We start from the raw sequence: 17,204 nt of genomic DNA on the forward strand, positions 1-17,204 counted from the left end.
GTGTATCACTCTTAGTCAGTTACACGTGCTTTGGTTAGGTTAGCTTCAGTTAGGTTGGGTTGAAACCTTCAAAAAAACAGAAGGATATACATAATTACAAACAAATCTCATCCTGTGCATTAACACAAATATACACAATTTGTACACTTTAAATACACCGACTTGATTATTTTAATTACCAAACAGTCTAACAGTTCAAACAGTCTTACTAGCACACAAGTTGCATCAAACTTTTTCCAAAGCACCTCCATCCTACCATTAGCGTCCTGAGTTGACCAATCATTGACATGCTTTCCGGTTCTCATGTCCTCATCCTTCGTAACTCTTTAGTCATGCTCATATTCAGTCGCGCAAATCACAAGCTCACCAACCCTCCGGTAGCGACTTGGCTGTTTCGGTGCTCTTTTATAAACCGTTTTCTCAAATTTTATCAGTTCGGCATTCAGGATTCACGTTTTTTTTTACAGGCAAGCAAAATAACTTTTAAACTCACTTCAAATTGTCCTTTTAACTCCACATGCAGTTCGACATTTAGACACTAAAACCCTTGCAGTTGGTTCTGTTGTTATGATGCTCGATCCCCAGCTGCACGAGCCCTTTGGTTGATTGGGAGAGTGATTAGGACATTTCTTGGAGCACATGGACAGGTAAGATCTGCAGAGTTCTACGTTAAAGGTTCGACTATACACACGGCCTCTTACCCGTCTTATAAATCTACCAGAGATAGCTGATGAGGATGACACTAAGATTAAACCGACAGATTTTATACTTGATTTAGGGACAAATATGCCATGCATATTTGGCAGTGTAGGACAGGATTCCCATTCAGTTGTATTTCCACGCTTCACCACTAGAGGCAGATACACAGTTTACCACTCATAAAGTTACCTCTGACATCACAGTGCGTCAGCAAGAGTATAAAAGACCAGAACACTAAGGAGCAGTAGGCATTGTCCTAGAACTGCGCAGTCTTCAGCTGAGACTAAGGTACTGGTATGGTGTAAAGGATCATCTGGAAAATCACCCAGATTGTTGGGAATATGAGTACAGGGAAAAAACAAGCTTTGGTTGGATAGTAAGGAAAGATGTAAACAAGTTAGAGCTGAAACATTGTGAAATTGCTCCTTCTGTTACTCTACCAGCAATTCCACCGTGGTTGTTTTATAACCCAGTGATAGATTTACAAAAATATTGAGTAATCCGGGGATGAATATGCCAAGGCAGTGATTTCATGTGAAGTATGTAAAAGATGGCAGGAATTATGGAAAAGTGGGACTAAAGAAAGACATCTCTTTCAGATACAAGAGAAAGTTGGTAGTGAGAGGAAAAGTTTGGGAAATGGAAGGAAGGATGTCGTCATCACAAGATTAAGAATTGGACATACTGCATTAAATCATAGTCTCTTTAGAAACGGAAAAGCATGAATCGGGTGTATGTGAGAAGTGTGGGGAATTGGAAACAGTGAGGCACATATTAGATAAATGTCCTGCATATGAAAGAGACAGATTTCAGTTAAATCAGGAATTAGGATGGATAGGAATGGACAATATCTCTCTAATGGTACTGCTGGGAAGCAAATTCAGGCAATCGAGAGCTCAAGAATTGTTATTTAAATACCTAAAAAATACAGGAAGGATAGATAGAATTTATTTATTTTTTTATTTTTTTATTCCATGGGAGAGATTCTTTGTGAATTATTTACTGCATCGGATTTGTATTCTGCAATTTCATGTCTGTGACCCTTAGTTACAAAGAAAATAGTTAATGGTCATTTTACTACCTCTGTTGTTCTTGGTAGTAGCAGCATAAGGAGAGGATGTGGGTTTTGCCAGCAGTTACATTTTGATGTGTTACTCCTACATTAAAACTTCAGTGCATTTACTTCCTGTTTTCCTTTTCAGTTCCCTGAAAGAGAAGCAAAACGAGGTTACTGAATTTTAAGGTAAATCATAAGTGTACTTTAAATACATCATAGTGTTCATATTGTTTGTAATGAGATGTTGCTGTAGGTTGGTATTTCAAACACACTTCGAATCTCATTTACAACATAACTAATATTCCTACAGATTCTACAGTAAACGTGTTGGAAGACAGCAATGGTGAGTGTCTGTGTTCTTTGTTGTGTTAACACTACTCCAGTGACGGGCCGTGCATTTGGTACCTGGGGATTTAGTGTGGACTTACCTGATTTAATACACCTCTTAATACCATTACTATCATGTCGCCATTTTACAAACCATCAATACTATAAAAAAAAAACCATTTTACTAAAGCAAGCGCCAAACCTCTACACTAAAACCGCGATTCCTTTTGTAGGACAAGTTTTTGATTGCTCTCGGCTGTGCACCAAAAGGTTTCACCACTGTCAAAGGCTATAACGAGAAATTAACGGAAGAAGCAAAACTCGGAGACCTGTTCCTGGTGAAAGAAGCTAACAGTAGCGATGGATCCAGTCTAGGATACTACCAGGCTGGCGTTTACTGCAGTGAAGACCGGGATATCATTCTCTTTACATGTAAATCTCTAAATATCCATGTAATGAACTCTTCATTCCTGTAGCATCACAATAAACATGGAAAAACAAACAAATATTTACAGTACTATATAACATTAAATATCATATCTTTTTTCCAGTCTTCCCGAAGGTTCCTTATACAAACCTGGTCTTCCAGAAGTGGGCAAATTAGACGTGGATGTGTTCTGTGGAGACAAGACTTTTGTGGTTCACAGAAAGGACAAAGGAATTCCTGAAAACTTTACAGACAAGGTTCAAATAGCCAAGCGGAAAGTACCAGTATACGATGCTCTTCATTACAACTCTATCCATTTTGCTCTGGAGCTGCTGGAGGTCGAATCAGAGGTAATACATTTATTTGTAGCTTCACCAAAAAATAAATAAATCACTGTAAGCACTATTCTAAAGATCGTAGGACACTGTACGTATTCAATTCTATTTTTACATTTCTGGAGCAAATTTCATCCTCGTTTTGCATCTTCAAATTCAATTCCATATTTGGATAGTAGTATATGAACATTAATGTAAAAAAAATGTGAAATATATATATATATATATATATGCACTGTATGTATAAATACACACACACAAATTAGAACTTTCACGTGTTTAAACGTGTAAAAAGAAGTAATTTTTATGTTTGCTATCAGTATGGGTTCTTATGAAATGTATGTGTTTTCTTATATAGACCATAAAGGATTTCATTGACAGAATTTTGGAAATAATTGAAAAATAATCTACAGAAATGTAAGTATGTTGTAGTGCAGTGACTCTGCTGTCCACATACTGAGGGAAAATATTTTATTACTATATTTAAATATCTTTAAAAAGTATTTTCTTTTTGTATTTGTTTTTAGGGAGATGTCACCATAAAATCCTTAATGCTCGTATTTAAGAGTTTGCTGGGAAAAAACATTGTTTCTTCTGAAAGATGATCAAATCATTTTTTTTATTTAATATATTAATAAAATGTTCATTTGTTAATTTTAAAGAAAATCAGTTAATTATTTGTGTTTTTATCAGCAGTCATTGCCCAAATCTATTTAGTAATATGATGTCACTTCTTACTCCATGGACTTTTGCCTTTGCTGCTACATTGCTATGTTTCTATGAAGTAGAAACTAGTGGTGACAGTAACAAAGTAAATGTAATTTCTGTAGGTTCTGTAGGTTCTGTAGGTGGACAATTTTATTGCATCTCATGTAAAAATTGCAGTAGCAGTTCTACAGAATTCACGTCTCAATGAGAGAAAAAGCTCAGCTTTAGTAACTCATCCTGCTGTTTTAATAAAAAGATTTCAATAAAAAGAGAATCTCAGCATCTCCAACTAGAAATACAATGTGGATTCTGTTCAGGTTCATACAGCAGGTGATGGAACTCATCATCAGTTTGCATGTTAATGAGCAGGATGAAGAATTTATTTATTAGTTATTTATCCAGTTATCATCTGTTAACCTGTTATTTCAACAAAACCAGATTTTCTCCTGCAAACCAAGTTCAAGAAAATGCTACAAGGAATTGACTCCCATGTCGTGTTTGCTGGACTTTAGAATGTAATACTTTATTGCACTGAGGTGCTTTAGTACATAAAGGTCTACATTTAAACATTTATTATTTTATAATGATTAATTTTTATTATTTTTATATGCAGATTTGCATATTTATGAAAACCAATGTGATAAAATTATTAAATTTCCAATAATTGGTTTGATTAAACAATGTTATTTGGGTGTTATACAATCAACACATCCACGTCAAAGCAAGAAACATTCATAAACCCCCCAAAACTATAATAATAATAATAATAATAATAATAATAATAATAATAATAACTGCAGTTGGTTGTCAGATGTCAGTCTCACACTGCCCTCTAGTGGCTCTGTCAGGACTTTCTTTTTACTTAATTCTGTACAAATATTAATGGTGTTTTGTTGTCTGGTTATATGTGATGTTGATCTTTTACAAAGCAACATATTTTTCTTAATAATATTAAACTGTCTAAAACTTAAACTGTTTACTGTTTTACAAACAGGGGGTTCATGTTTAATTTCTAAGCTGAATTTTTGTAATATAAATAAATGAAATAGAAGTTAAAGGAAGCTGATTAAAATTAATGTAAATTTGTTTTGAATGTAAAATATACAAATACAAATATTAATGGTGTTTTGTTGTCTAGTTATATGTGATGTTGATCTTTACAAAGCAACATATTTTTCTTAATAATATTAAACTGTCTAAAACTTAAACTGTTTACTGTTTTACAAACAGGGGGTTCATGTTTAATTTCTAAGCTGAATTTTTGTAATATAAATAAATGAAATAGAAGTTAAAGGAAGCTGATTAAAATTAATGTAAATTTGTTTTTGAATGTAAAATATACAAATACAAATATTAATTTGAGGATAATTGAACTTAATGAATGGAATAGTTTTGGATTAAATGAAGACTTTACTGAACTAAACAGCACTGAATTCTCCTTTAAATGAACTTAAGTTTATTGAACTAAATACTGTTACTTATATGAAAATAAACTCGGTTTCTTGAACCCTGTTCGGTTTCAGCCCCACTTTTGGGCCTCACAGCTGAAAATGACCTTCCTGACTTTCAATGGTAAAAGTTCCTGACAACAGTGTGCTACATACACAATTTACATCTCTTTTAAAACAACACACTTTGGGCTTTACATCATCCAAAGATGCTGAAGTTCCTTAGAAAAAAATGTGTATGTCATAAAACATTATTTTTTATATATAAATACATGAATTCAGTCCTGAAACAATCCAGAATAGTGACGGGTTAAAAGTCACATGTGTAATGAGTTTATATTTTAACTTTGAAGAAAATACAATAAAAAGGAGTTTCCTATAAACATTATTCTGAGACTGTGTGTAGTCCTTTTCTCCTTCCGTCTGTTTGAGGAAAAGCAGCCTGATAACCAAATGTACTGGGAATAATAACATTCACACAATAAGCATAAGACTGGTATTTGAACATTAGAAAATTAGTAGAAGAAGAAAGTAATGAAAATAAAAGTAGCACAATGCTTCCTTCAGTGCCTCTGTGAATGATGGAGCACATCTGGACCTTCCTTTTATCCTTCCATTCTACAAACAGCACATCCTCTTCTCTCAGCCAGTGATGAGGCCTCGAGGAGCTTTTTTCAGAAGCTTGTTGGTGATGGTTTGAGGGTTTGTGGACTGAATTTTTCCACATGCTCAGATGGTTTTTTTTTAGGAGATCTCTAAACAGTGCTGGACTTGTGTAGAAGTCGTCCACGAACAGTTTGTAGCCTGTTCCCAACATCTCATCAACAAGTGCTATGACAGATGGTCTACAGACTGACTGGGGTGTAAAATCCTTATTCCACCTCTCTTCAGGTGTGTTGGGGATACAACCAGTGAAGACTGGGATTTTCTGTCTCTCACTCTTACTGGTAGAGCTGAAACAGGTGCTGAGTTTGGAGACTGCTTGAACCTCTTTTCTGGTTGATGGCTGGTGTGTGGAACCCACTTCTCCTCAGAAGATTCAACTAAATGGCTGTTGGAAGACAGAGAAAGAAAAAAATAGCATTGTATATCAAGTACATACTTTTGTAGTAGTATGAAATCAGGAAGGGGGCAAACACTTTTTCACACCACTGTGTATATTTATTTGCATGTTTGTCACACTTTAATGTTTCAGATCATCAAACTAATTTAAATATTAGTAAAAGATACACAAGTGAACACGACATGCAGATTTTAAATGAAGATTTTTATTATTGAGGGAAAACAAAATCCAAAACTACATGGCCCTGTGTGAAAAAGTGTTTGCCCCCCTGTTAAAACTGTGGTTCATCACACCTGAGTTCAATTTCTCTCACCACACACAGGCCTGATTACTGCCACACCTGTTCACAATCAAGAAATCTCTTAAATAGGACCTGCCTGACAAAGTGAAGTCGACCAAAAGATCCTCAAAAGCTAGACATCATGCTGAGATCCAAAGACATTCAGGAACAAATGAGAAAGAAAGTAATTGAGATCTATCAGTCTGGAAAAGGTTATAAAGCCATTTCTAAAGCTTTGGTACTCCAGTGAACCACAGTGAGAGAAATTATTCACACATGGCAAAAACATGGAACAGTGGAGAACCTTCCCAGGAGTGGCCGGCTGACCAAAATTACCCCAAGACCACAGAGACCACTCATCCAAGAGGTCACAAAAGACCCCACAACAACATCCAAAGAACTGCAGGGCTCACTTGCCTCAGTTAAGGTCAGTGTTCATGACTCCACCATGAGAAAGAGACCTGGCAAAAATTGTCTACTGCCTGAATGCAGTTGTTGCTGCTAAGGGCGGCCCATCCAGTTATAAGGTTTAGGGGGCAAACACTTTTTCACACAAGGCCATGTAGTTTTGGATTTAGTTTTTCCTTAATAATAAAAACCTCCATTTAAAAACTGCATGTTCACTTGTGTTATTGTTACTAATATTTAAATGAGGTTGATGATCTGAAACATTAACGTGTGACAAACATACAAACAAATAGGAAATCAGGAAATTGCAGTTGCTCAGCTGGAGGTCACTTTGGAACAAAACCAGCATGGAGTTTCAGGATTCTCTAAATCAGTGTGAGAAAGAGAAGAAATGTGCAGAGCATCAGAGAAATATGAGAGGAACCCAATGTTGAACCTCTCCATGTCCAATGATTCGAGATCAAAGAAAATGTACAAAAAAATTAAATATTAAATCATTCAACATTTTTGTGTTTTTGTTACTATAATAAATATAAAAGTAATCAAACCTGTTCAGGGGGTGTCCCAATACTTTTGGCGATATAGTGTATCACTTCATTTGTGCTGGAACAGTTTTCTCTTTACAGGATCTGTACCTCAGGTATGAGAAAATATGACTATAACACACTGATAACACACTTACCAGGCAAGACTTCAGGAAGTTTCCAGACTTTTCCCTCATAAACAAAGGTAGACCTTTTGAGAGCTCTAGATTTTCTTTGAGCAGCACATCAGAAGCCTGAAAGACAGAAAAAGTTCAAACCTTCAGATTCATGGCTACTGAAAGTTGAAAGGACACTGGTTGTCAGCTCGCAATCTTTAAAGAACAATTAATCGTGTTATGACCTCCTCAAACAATTTCTGAGATGGTTTCAAAACTGTGGTATTTAAACTCGTAACCCATCACCACTCCACTGCTCTCCTCTCATCCACACACGTCTACTGACTTTCATTCTCCTTCTCTCAGGATGCACCTCCACGTCTCCAGACTCTTCTCAACCTGCTCCCTACTCTCACCACGAATCACAATACTGTCTGCAAACATCATAGTCCACGGAGAGACTCCTGTCTGACCTCGTCCGTCCTCACGTGCCTCTGCATGCTTTATTACGGATCCTTTGCACTGTGGTTTAGAAGGGGCATTGTAAACATTAATGATCTTTTTCAGGAGAATACATTTGTCACTTTTTCCTACCTGTCAGAAAAATTCAACCTACGATATCACCGTGATTTTCACGGATGAGGAATGGTCCAAGGCCCTTGGTCGTACATTCCTCCTCTATATGCGCCGTTATTCGTTAATCCAGTTTAAATTGTTGCATAGAGTGTATTGGACAAAGACCAAACTATCTAAAATTAACCCTGGTTTGGATCCAACTTGTGATGGGTGTCGGCTACTCTTTATCATACTTTTTGGCTTTGCCCAGCCTTGACCTCTTTCTGGACATCAATTTTTAAATCAATCTCTGAATACTTCATTTTAGATATTAAACCATGTCCCCTAATAGCATTATTTGGACTCAACCCCACAAATCCCTCCTTGTCATCCTTACAATCAAACATGCTCACCTTTTGTTTAATAGTAGCAAAGAGACTTATATTACTGAACTGGAAGAATCCTCACCCACCCAGTTCTTCTCATTAGATACATGACCTGTCTCAGTTTATTCAAATAGAAAAGATCAGATTTACATTACTTGGTATTACAGAAAAGTTTTACACCACCTGGCAACCATTCTTATTGTATTTAAGAGAAAGAGGAACGGGGAAAAAAAAATCCTGTTCTCTTTGTTTAGCCTTTTTGAGCTCTTCCTCTTGCCCCTGACTTCTTGGTAGATGTAGAAAGGAGAAAGAAAACATATATCTTAGAGAGTGTTCATGTACTTAGGTGCAAATCTTTTATTTTGTTTTATTATAATTTTTTTTCTTTCATTCACCTGTTAACAATTAACCACTGTTCCATTGTCTTTCTCGCCTGAGTGTCTTTCTGTTTGAATGCATCAATAAAAAAATAATTGGATAATAATAATAATAATAATAATAAGAAGAAGCCAAGTGATTTTGAAATGTTTTGCCGGTGTCTATGATGACAGGTGGGACCATCTAATACACAAACGGCAAGTGTTCAAGGGAAGCAAATAAAAGCAAGACTGCTTAGAGGTTGTTACTTTGGTAACTGAACATAATCACTAAAGGTTTTGCTTTGGCCGGGAATCGAACCCGGGTCGACTGCTTGGAAGGCAGCTATGCTCACCACTATACCACCAACGCCACGCTGGCAGGGCGAACATCACGAATGAATCCATGCTAGAAGAACGTTAGTTGTTTTGAACTTCTCAGCAAACCGGTTCATTCTCCTGCTCTACTGCAACTGTGAATGTATGCAAAAGTGCAAACAGTGACCAAGAAGCTTTTCCCTGTGGTAGTTTCTGTAGTGTAGTGGTCATCACGTTCACCTCACACGTGAAAGGTCCCTGGTTCGACACCAGGCAGAAACAAGGTTGTGATTTTGAAGCTAGTGTTACATTCTTAGGCCTGTAAACTGTGTTACTCGACAGCATTAGAGAAATGTAGAAAACTTTCTTTTATATTGTTTCTGTAGTGTAGTGCTTTAAGTGTTATTGCTGCTGTTTAAACTACAAAAATGTTCAAACAAGTTAAATGTTCCTTATTTTAAAATATGCAAATGCAGTTATAGGAAAATAAACTATTTTTCTATTTCAATAAAATCTGAATTCAAGAAATTCCTGGAAAAAAATGACTTTGACTTATTTTACACACAGAACTGTGCAGTAAAGCTGAAACTCTACATCTTCAAACTGCATCATGTCATTAAAAAAAAGGAAAACTTTACAGAAGTGTTTGATTTATAAAATGCTAGCTAGTGATGTACATGCAGCCCCTTTTTACATCATTAGAATGCACAATTACTGTAGGAAAATTATCATCTAAGAAACTCCTGGAACTAACAAGCAAAAAAAATGAACAGGAACTTTAACAAATCTTGTTTAGTAAAACTCCAAATTGTTAAAAACTTTTCACTGACATTCAGAAGTGTAACAATTGTTTCAACAACAAAAACATCTGTAGAGTCTGTAACACACCTTTATCACATTGTCCACAACAAGAGGGGGAGCACTAGATCCACTCATGGTCAGCAATGTCTGAGATGAGAGTGAGGACTCTGGGATTGACTCAACACTTTTTTCTTCTTGGATTCAACCTCGGTGCCTCTCAGGATTTATGGAAAAGAAACACCTTTATGGAAAAATAGAGTGAGAGAAAGATTGAGAAAATGAACAACCTGAGATGGATATCAAATTGATACGTTTGATAAATCCATAAAAGGATTCATAAAAACAGAATATTAGCGTTGGAGAAACTCCAGTGTTGATCGTAGTTCCACTGGGTAGTGTATGTTAAAGCAGTTATAACTCCCAAATATCAGGCAGATGGCAGAGGTGAAGGTTGTGATGTGGTTGTTGACAATCTTCTTGTCGATGCTCAACATGAATGTCTCAGCAATGAAGCAGGAGGAACCTGGGAATAATAATAATAATAATAATAATAATAATAATAATAATAATAATAATAATAATAATAATAATAATAATAATAATAATAATAATAATAATAATAATAATAATAATAATAATAATAATAATAATAATAATAATAATAATAATAATAATAATAATAATAATAATAATAATAATAATAATAATAATAATAATAATAATAATAATAATAATAATAATAATAATAATAATAATAATAATAATAATAATAATAATAATAATAATAATAATAATAATAATAATAATAATAATAATAATAATAATAATAATAATAATAATAATAATAATAATAATAATAATAATAATAATAATAATAATAATAATAATAATAATAATAATAATAATAATAATAATAATAATAATAATAATAATAATAATAATAATAATAATAATAATAATAATAATAATAATAATAATAATAATAATAATAATAATAATAATAATAATAATAATAATAATAATAATAATAATAATAATAATAATAATAATAATAATAATAATAATAATAATAATAATAATAATAATAATAATAATAATAATAATAATAATAATAATAATAATAATAATAATAATAATAATAATAATAATAATAATAATAATAATAATAATAATAATAATAATAATAATAATAATAATAATAATAATAATAATAATAATAATAATAATAATAATAATAATAATAATAATAATAATAATAATAATAATAATAATAATAATAATAATAATAATAATAATAATAATAATAATAATAATAATAATAATAATAATAATAATAATAATAATAATAATAATAATAATAATAATAATAATAATAATAATAATAATAATAATAATAATAATAATAATAATAATAATAATAATAATAATAATAATAATAATAATAATAATAATAATAATAATAATAATAATAATAATAATAATAATAATAATAATAATAATAATAATAATAATAATAATAATAATAATAATAATAATAATAATAATAATAATAATAATAATAATAATAATAGCTGCAGTTGGTTGTCAGATGTCAGTCTCACACTGCCCTCTAGTGGCCCTGTCAGGACATTCTTTTTACTTAATTCTGTACAAATATACAGTGGAACCTCGGGTTACGAACGCCCCGGCATACGTATAATTCAGGTTACGAATCGCAGTTCATCAAAATTTTTGCCCCTGGTTACGAACAATATATCGGGATACGAACGTCGCGCACCAAAAAATCGCAGGCAAGTTGGTTGTTTTGCTCTATCCACGCAGCTCGTCACATCAGTTAGCGCCCTGTGTCCCTAGCGAGCATCGTGTTACTTATCCGCTTGAACTTTTCCCAGCAGCAGCGTAACAACTCGTTAGTTGATGCTTGTGGAATGATGAGATGGACAACATTAGCCGATGCATAACCACTTTACTTGTTTTTATGAAGATAGATTAGCAGGGTTACAGTATAATATAACTCCCAGGTGGATAAACTTGGATTAACAGGCCGCACTGCAGAACACAAACAGGTTTCTTCATATGAATCGCACACAGGAAAAACATCCAGTCCGCACATTTCTTTTCCGAAGTACAATACCCATAATGCATTTCACTCTGGACTTAATACAGAGATAGTAGCCTTAAAGAAACAGCTCGCATTAGAGGGACAATGAGAGCTGTTTCTTTAACTACTATCTCTGGGTATTGAAGTCCAGAGTGTTAATCGTGTTAATAACACTGTCTTTAATATTCTATAATATAATATATAATAATATATAAATAATATAATATAATAAGATTCTCCTTCCAAACAATAACTCTCCTCCTCCCCTTCTATGAACGCTGTCTCCTGCAGCGAGTCTTCTCAAAGGGAAAGTACCCGGTAAAGATCTTTTCCTCTTTTGTATGTTTTTATGTGGTATGATTTTAATATAACATGTTAAAAGTAAATAATATTAGTGAATATTGGCTTTATTTTTATTTAAGTAATATTTTTGGTTGTCCAGAACGAATTACCGAAGTTTCTGTTCATTATTATGGGGAAATTTGTATCGGGATACGAACTTTTCAGGTTACGAATAAAGTACCGGAACGAATTAAATCCGTAACCCGAGGTTCCACTGTATTATTAATGGTGTTTTGTTGTCTAGTTATATGTGATGTTGATCTTTTACAAAGCAAGATATTTTTTTTTAGATAATATTAAACTGTTTTGAATTTAAGCTGTTAACTGTTTTACATACAGGGGGTTCATGTTTAATTTTTAAGCTGAATTTTTGTGATTATAAATAAATGAAACAGAAGTTAAATAAAGTTGATTAAAATTAATGTAATAAATAATGTAGAAATAACGAGTACAGATTTAATAACATTTAAACAATTTATTTTGTCAAAAGGTTTTATAAAATCCAGTCTTTATGGTGAGAAACTGCATGAAGTTAGTATTAAATTTATTAAAAGTATCATCTACATGCAAGAACTCAATTAAGCATATTGTTATAATAAAATGTAAACTTGATCAAACCTCAAATCAGACTCTGAACTGTACGAATGCTATTTGTTCTGTTATTGAACTAGAAATGAATCTTCGATTCAGACTCAATTGAACGAATCCAGTGAACCGACTCTTCTGGACCTTATTATTTTAAATGAATTTATTGAACCGAACTCTTTTGAACCGATGACTTGAACTGAATCTACAGAGTAGAAATTAATGAATCAAACAAAACTGAATGCATTGTGAAAGTGTGATTTCTGATGTTTTTAACTAACTGAGGTTGTTAAAAGTTCTATTTAAACAGTAGATGTTATAAGGCTGCACTAAACTTTAATTTTTAGTTCATATTTAAATGAAGAAACAAAACAACACAATTTGAAATATTACATGTTCATTAAACATTACAATAATAATAGATTTGTACTTTATTATATGTAAGACATGTGCTCACATGCTGAATCTAAACCTGCCCAGAGCTTTACAGATTTTGCTCTCCAGTGCTGCCATTTCCTGTTCCTCAGGAATTATAGAGGAAGTTGTAAGGATGGTCAGATCTTTCCATGAGGTCAGACCCCGAGAACTGCCATGCAACAAAACATTAAACTTTCTAATCTGAGATCTCTTTAATTTGAGGAGAGGAAAACATCTGTTCAGCTACCCTCCAGCCCAGGACCTCCACATCCAGCATCTTCACCTCCAAGATTGTCTGAGACCAGCCACCTGGACAGATGCTGCAACAATCAATTTGCCCATTTCTTCTCAAACTTTAGAAACATCTCAAGCTCATCTACATGCTCATCATCCTCATAGATTGACTGCAGTTCGACTTGGTGGGCAAATGACATTTTGAATATCTCACTTTGGATAGGTTTTCACTGTACAGGGCATGCAAATGTGGTCACCTGATACTTTCTGGTTTCCAGATATTAAAAAATAATAAAATAAAAAGTGGCCGATTGCAAAACACCTGTGCAATAATCATGGTGTCTAATCAGCATCTTGATATGCCACACCTGGGTGGATGGATTATCTCGGCAAAGGAAGTGCTCACTAACAGATTTGACACATTTGTAACATTATTTGGAGAAATTGCCTTTTGTTAGATCTTAGATCTTTGAGGCGCTCATTAAAAATGGAAAAAATGTTCTGTGTTTATGTGTTCAGGATAGATAGATGGAACATAGAGCAAGCAGCTTTGTCACCAGTGTATCACTCTTGTGAAGTGCTTTGGTTAGGTTAGCTTGAATTGGGTTGAAACCTTAAAAAAACAGAAGGATATACATAATTACAAACAAAGGTTGCATTAACACAAATATACAATTTGTATTTAAATACACATGTTATGGTTTAATGAAAACAGTCTAACAGTTCAAAAGTCTTACTAACATTGTTGATGTGTTAAAAGTGACAAAATCCTACCAGGAACTGCTGAAAGTTGTAAATTGACATGTTTCCGGTTCTCATGTCCATCCTTTGTAAGTCATGCATATTCAGTCGCGGAAAGCTCACCAACCTGGGCGACTTGCTGTTTGTGTTTTTATAAAGTTTTCTCAAATTTTATCAGTTCGGCATTAGTTGTTTTTACAGGTCATAACTTTTAAACTCACCATTGTCCTTTAACTCCACATGCAGTTGACATTTGACACTAAAATTGCAGTTGGTTCTGTTGTTATGATGTGATTTTGCCTGGTTGATTGGGAAGTGATTGACATTTCTTGCACATGGACAGGTAAGATCTGCAGAGTTCTGTTGAAGGTTATTACACCTGTTGAGTCTTATTAATCTAGAGATAGCTGATGAGGATGACACTAAGATTAAAGACAGATTTTATACTTGATTTAGGGACATATGCATATTTGGCAGTGTAAACAGGATTATTCAGTTGTATTTTTAATAGGCAGATAAAGTTTAACATGAAGTTATTAAACAGTGTAAACATTATAAAGACCAGAACATAAAGTGCATTGTTAACTGCAGTCTTCTGAGACAGGTACTGGTGTAAATAGGATATCTAAAATCACCCATATTTTTATATTAATAAAAAACAATGTTTTTGGATAGCTGGAAAGTTAAACAAGTTAAATAAACATTGTGAAATTGTCTGTTACTCTACCAGCAATTAGTGGTTGTTTTATAAAGTGATAGATTTAAAATATTGAGTAATGGGGATGAATATGCAAGGCAGTGATTTCATAGTATGTAAAAGATGGCGAATTATGGAAAAGTGGACTAAAGAAAGACATCTCTTTCAGATACAAAGAAAGTTGGTAGTGAGGAAAAGTTTAATGGAAGGAAGGATGTGTTCACAAGATTAAGAATTGGACATAATTAAATCATAGTCTCTTTAAAGGAAAAGCATGAATTGTATGAGAAGTGTGAATTGAAACAGTGAGGATATTAGATAAATGTTGCATATGAAAGAGACAGTTGTCAAATCAGGAATTAGGATGGATAGGAATGGACAATATCTCTCTAATGGTACTGCTGGGAAGCAAATTCAGGCAATCGAGAGCTCAAGAATTGTTATTTAAGTACCTAAAAAATACAGGAAGGATAGATAGAATTTATTTATTTTTTTTTTTTTTTATTCCATGGGAGAGATTCTTTGTGAATTATTTACTGCATCGGATTTGTATTCTGCAATTTCATGTCTGTGACCCTTAGTTACAAAGAAAATAGTTAATGGTCATTTTACTACCTCTGTTGTTCTTGGTAGTAGCAGCATAAGGAGAGGATGTGGGTTTTGCCAGCAGTTACATTTTGATGTGTTACTCCTACATTAAAACTTCAGTGCATTTACTTCCTGTTTTCCTTTTCAGTTCCCTGAAAGAGAAGCAAAACGAGGTTACTGAATTTTAAGGTAAATCATAAGTGTACTTTAAATACATCATAGTGTTCATATTGTTTGTAATGAGATGTTGCTGTAGGTTGGTATTTCAAACACACTTGAATCTCATTTACAACATAACTAATATTCCTACAGATTCTACAGTAAACGTGTTGGAAGACAGCAATGGTGAGTGTCTGTGTTCTTTGTTGTGTTAACACTACTCCAGTGACGGGCCGTGCATTTGGTACCTGGGGATTTAGTGTGGACTTACCTGATTTAATACCTCTTAATACCATTACTATCATGTCGCCATTTTACAAACCATCAATACTATAAAAACCATTTTACTAAAGCAAGCGCCAAACCTCTACACTAAAACATGATTCCTTTTGTAGGACAAGTTTTGATTGCTCTCGGCTGTGCACCAAAAGGTTTCACCACTGTCAAAGGCTATAACGAAATTAACGGAAGAAGCAAAACTGGAGACCTGTTCCTGGTGAAAGAAGCTAACAGTAGCGATGGATCCAGTCTAGGATACTACCAGGCTGGCGTTTACTGCAGTGAAGACCGGGATATCATTCTCTTTACATGTAAATCTCTAAATATCCATGTAATGAACTCTTCATTCCTGTAGCATCACAATAAACATGGAAAAACAAACAAATATTTACAGTACTATATAACATTAAATATCATATCTTTTTTCCAGTCTTCTCCGAAGGTTCCTTATACAAACCTGGTCTTCCAGAAGTGGGCAAATTAGATGTGGACGTGTTCTGTGGAGACAAGACTTTTGTGGTTCAAAGGAAGGACAAAGGAATTCCTGAAAACTTTACAGACAAGGTTCAAATAGCCAAGCGGAAAGTACCAGTATACGATGCTCTTCAATACAACTCTATCCATTTTGCAATGGAGCTGCTGGAGGTCGAATCAGAGGTAATACATTTATTTGTAGCTTCACCAAAAAAAATAAATAAATCACTGTAAGCACTATTCTAAAGATCGTAGGACACTGTACGTATTCAATTCTATTTTTACATTTCTGGAGCAAATTTCATCCTCGTTTTGCATCTTCAAATTCAATTCCATATTTGGATAGTAGTATATGAACATTAATGTAAAAAAAATGTGAAATATATATATATATATATATGTCTATATATATGCACTGTATGTATAAATACACACACAAAAAAAAGAACTTTCACATGTTTAAACCTGTGTAAAAAGAAGTAAATTTTATGTTTGCTATCAGTATAGTTTCTTATAAAATGTATGTGTTTTCTTATATAGACCATAAAGGATTTCATTGACAGAATTTTGGAAATAATTGAAAAATAATCTACAGAAATGTAAGTATGTTGTAGTGCAGTGACTCTGCTGTCCACATACTGAGGGAAAATATTTTATTACTATATTTAAATATCTTTAAAAAGTATTTTCTTTTTGTATTTGTTTTAGGAGATGTCACCATAAAACCCTTAATGCTCAGATGTATTTAAGTTTGCTGGGAAAAACATTGTTTCTTCTGA

General features: G+C 33.3%; 1 protein-coding gene, 2 long non-coding RNA genes and 2 other non-coding genes across 6 annotated transcripts in view; 3 read left to right on the forward strand and 2 right to left on the reverse strand.

Annotated features, from left to right (window-relative positions):
- LOC124384638 (eukaryotic translation initiation factor 4 gamma 3-like) overlaps positions 1-17,204 on the reverse strand; it is a 1,295,064-nt gene that overhangs the window by 1,042,002 nt on the left and 235,858 nt on the right. The gene's annotated exons all lie outside the window — the stretch shown is intronic.
- Positions 955-2,550, forward strand: LOC124384687. Its single transcript, XR_006925474.1, has 4 exons — positions 955-987; positions 1,902-1,942; positions 2,067-2,099; positions 2,317-2,550. It is a non-coding gene; the product is annotated as an uncharacterized LOC124384687 (long non-coding RNA).
- On the forward strand, positions 2,645-3,471 carry LOC124384679. Its single transcript, XR_006925465.1, has 3 exons — positions 2,645-2,860; positions 3,204-3,262; positions 3,373-3,471. It is a non-coding gene; the product is annotated as an uncharacterized LOC124384679 (long non-coding RNA).
- trnag-ucc lies at positions 8,991-9,062 on the reverse strand. The gene has a single exon. It is a non-coding gene; the product is annotated as a tRNA-Gly (tRNA).
- Positions 9,217-9,289, forward strand: trnav-cac. Its single transcript has one exon. It is a non-coding gene; the product is annotated as a tRNA-Val (tRNA).

This window comes from Silurus meridionalis, chromosome 4, assembly GCF_014805685.1.
Source record: "Silurus meridionalis isolate SWU-2019-XX chromosome 4, ASM1480568v1, whole genome shotgun sequence".
Classification (NCBI taxonomy): Eukaryota; Metazoa; Chordata; class Actinopteri; order Siluriformes; family Siluridae; genus Silurus; species Silurus meridionalis.